The sequence below is a fragment of the Frankliniella occidentalis genome, unplaced genomic scaffold (assembly GCF_000697945.3).
Source record: "Frankliniella occidentalis isolate FOCC.00 unplaced genomic scaffold, Focc_3.1 Scaffold2, whole genome shotgun sequence".
Taxonomy (NCBI): domain Eukaryota; kingdom Metazoa; phylum Arthropoda; class Insecta; order Thysanoptera; family Thripidae; genus Frankliniella; species Frankliniella occidentalis.
In genome coordinates this window covers 1241334-1245284 of record NW_026267132.1, presented here as the reverse complement: position 1 = coordinate 1245284, position 3951 = coordinate 1241334, and positions in this window count along the sequence as shown.

Here is a 3951-nt window from a genome sequence, read left to right as displayed (position 1 = left end):
GAGAGAGAGAGAGAGAGAGAGAGAGAGAGAGAGAGAGAGAGAGAGAGAGAGAGAGAGATGACACGTTCGTCGCCATGCTTCGAGTACCAAGAGTCGCATTTTGCGCGGACGTGGAGGTACTTCGTTACTTTTAGTCATTAATTGCAACACGCATTTCCATACCGTGGCCGCACCTCCCAGCCCACTCCCGCCCCGCGCGCACGCGTTGTGCGTGCGAGCCACTTATCTCCACGCGTGCGCGCGCGTGTGTGGAGAGATAAGTCTCCGTTTCCCCTTCCTTGCATCCCCTTGTACCGCCTCTCCTTCCCTACTTATTCGGCCGCTTCCACGGGGCGCGAACAACACCAACATGAGCACGGTGCTCGCACGAGCGCGACACTCCGTGACGAAATCAAACATTCCGCGCGAAGTGTTTGAGCGATGTGTCGCCAGCCGACTGATGACCCCCACCCCTTCTCTTCCACCACACACGCGCACAGGAAAAACTTTTGCCATCAATAATTGGCTGGATCTATTAAAAGGTACTAACACAGATAAACTAAGTTTTTAACTGCTCAACACTTGTAAGTGTGCAAGTTCGTAGTTGTGCACTTCCTAGTGTTGAACCCAGTAGGTGTGCACTTGCGAAGTGTGCAACTCCTCGGTTGAACACTTCCTTAGTTGAAGCGCTCCCCATAGAGGAAGTGCTCAACCGAGGAGTTGCACACTTGCAAGTGCACACCTACTGGGTTTAACACTTGGAAGTGCACAACTACGAACTTGCACACTTGCAAGTATTCAACTCACCGTTGCACACTTACAAGTGTTGAGCAGTTGAACACTTAGTTTATCAGTGTACACTTAAAGCACTTTTTGTTTATAACAATGATCAGGAAAACAGTTTTGGTCTGAGCTGGGTACTCACCCTGCCAGGTGTCACCGCCTTTTGCATGGAGAGAAGGCCAGTCACGGTTTCGAGCTGGGGCTCCATTGGTTGCTCCAGCACTCCCTTGAAGTAAGCAGCTATCCTCTCAGACAGGCAGACGCGACTGAAGGCCTTGAACTATAGGTACATAACGTACCATGCCTGAAGGGTTCCTCCTCGCGTTGAGCCTCAAAGTCCCCACCCCGAGGAGTCCGTTCAGTAGGGCGACTAGGGTCGATAACATAAACCGTCTGGGAAAATTCTCTTGGCCATAGTTGTAAACAAGGAAGACCTGGATCACAGAATGCATTTGTGCTCAGGAATGAGCTCCTTCTTTAACGGAAGTTATAACTCTTGTGATGTGATCGTTCAGAAAGTAGGTTCGTTATTCGCAGTCAAGAAACTAAGTCCATGCTCCTCTGCAAGCTCTCATAGCGCCTGGTAGGTAGGCAATATCTTGCCTGCAATGCTTACGTGTACTGCAGAGTGGCCTACCCCCAGTCTCGCAGGCGCCAAGCTCACCGTTATTGTTTAATTTACGGAATGAATCTGACGAAAACGGCCGTACTTTCTGGACGGTTCCTAACGAGAGGTAGTACAGTTCTCCGCGAAGTACTAACCTCTTTTCTTTGTCCCTGAGCGTCACTCAGTATTGGCATACTTTAACAGAATTCCGAAATTCAGGCATTTGGAATGCAAAACTGCTGTCTCGATTAACGTTCCTGCTTCCTCAGGAACTGCCGCCCTGGATGAGTGAAGGTATAACGAAAGGCCCACGTTGAAAGCAGTTGGCGACGACCTAAAACAAAAATAAAAACAAATAAATGGGCCGTCAGCCAGAGTCAGGTGGGCGCTGTCGCCCATGCGCGGCCCACGCACCTCTCTTTGTCTATTTACACAAATTCCTGGACAAAGCGGCCCACATTTTCGGACATGTCCGCCCGCCGTCACGGCTCCAGAGGCCAAAACGTGCCCCTTTGTTTAGGGGTAGTAGCAGCAGGCCAGCCATGACACAACAATGCCGGGCGTACTCGGACTTTGCGAAACTTTGATTTCGCTGTGTACCTTGGAGAGGCCCCAGCGGGGCAAGGCCCAGAGCCAGCAGGCAGGCAGGGCCACGCTACTGACGAAGCCGGCGGCGGAAGACCTCCTCCCCCAGCTCACGCACGCACGCGCGCACAGAGCGGAAAATCACAAAGCAGACAAGGGGTCGGGCGGGCGCGGGGTTAATTTTGCATCACTACATTCACACAACTCGCGGGTAATGGGGGGCCTCGGATATTTCATTCAGAAATGTGTCGGCCGCGCCGAGTCCTCCCGGGGCCTTCCAGAATTAGAAGAAAGGGGCCTGCTCTGGCCGGAGCCGGCCCAGCACCAGCAGCAGCGGTAGGCTTCCCGCGGGCCCGGCCGCCCTCCAGCGGTGGGCTCTCACATGCCCTGCCCTCGCTCGCTCACTCCCCCCACCCCCCGTTCCCCCGACCCCACAACCGGGCCAACGCCACCGGTCCGACGCGGCCCATTGCGTTCATGGTCATGGCACTCTGGGCGACACTTTGACCGCCACGCTATCGGCGCGACAAACTCAATCGCCCGCCGCGCTCGGACAAGATTTCTTTATTTCCTTTTCCCTTGTTTCACTTCCGCTCTTTTTCGCCGTCCTTCCTCCACACTATTGTTGAACGACAAAGCAGCACGCACGCACGCATGCACACTCTCATGCTGTTCTTGATGTTTTTCCGCCCTTTGTCAGTAATTAAGTTATGTTGTTACGCATCAGAAATACTGACGAAAGTTCCGTACTAGTAATGCGAATTAATTCCTTTTCGACAGATGAACAAATTCTGTTAGTTATTGACTTTTCACAGTGTACGTCCATACAAGAACTCTGATACGGGGAGTTCAATGGGGTGAGTGCCATAGAAAAGCCGCCACGCTCTGCTACCGCGCAACCGGGGACGGGAAGGGCTTCGCAGCAGCGGGAAGAAGGGGAGGGGCGTTATGTCGGTAAGTGGTGCAGATAGGCCGGCCCGGGGGGAAGGAGGGCGGGAAGGGGGGCACAAGTGAAGTGATGCCACGTGCGGGGGGAAAGTGCTTGTGGGGCGAGAGGTTCAAGCACTCCAAATTGTGTGGCCTTCGGCTCAAAAACTGTATCATCCTTAAAAGAGAACAAAAATTCTATTAAATTTTACAGCAATGATTTGATATTTACTTTAATACGGATAAAGTTTTTTTTAGCGTAACTTGTACCATACTTTTAATCTTTATAAGAATAAAATGTCAGCAAATAAATGAAACAAAAAAAAATGGATGGAGAGGGAGAGGATATGGAAAGGGTAAAGGCAACATACAGCCACGGTGCATACAGCATACGTGGGCGTTTACATGACTTATTTTGCAGTGAGGGAAAGAGCGAGCGGAGAGGGAGAGAAAGATCGGGAGAAAGGGGAGCGGTATTGAAGCGCTTGTGATGCAAGTGGATCTTCGGAGAGGTGAGGGCCACCTCGATGGTATTACAGGGGGACGGGTGCCGGGTTGGTGGGGGGGGGGGCGACAAAGCTACAGTATGCTTCCCCGCCCATCCACGCCGCGCTGAGCTTTTCCGAGCAGCGCTTTTCGGCTCGAGAAGGGTGTGTTTGGGAGGAGGCGGAGGATTCCCTCCTCCCCCCCCCCCCCTGGCCCGCACCTTCCCTTGTACAATAATTTGAGCCACCCGAGCGCCCCGCACACAGGCGCGTGGTGTGAACGTAGCGACAAAATTCTTCTTCCCCCTCCCCCCTTCCTTCCCCTCTCTCTCCCCTGCGCTCGCTCTTCCTTTGTGAATTCCGTCGTCGCCTCCGCCGCCGGGAACGCGTCCTTGCAGCGGCAGGGACCCCGCCGTCCGCGCCCACCTGGCGCCCGGCGCCTGGCGCCCAGGCAGCTCCGAGTAATGAGTACGGACCCAGCCCGGAGCTGCGTTTACACCTCTCCCCTCTGGCCTCTTCAGCTCAGATTTTTTTCCCCTCGCAGTAGGTCGCCAAGTTGGGGTGGGTAGGGGTAAAGTAGGGGGT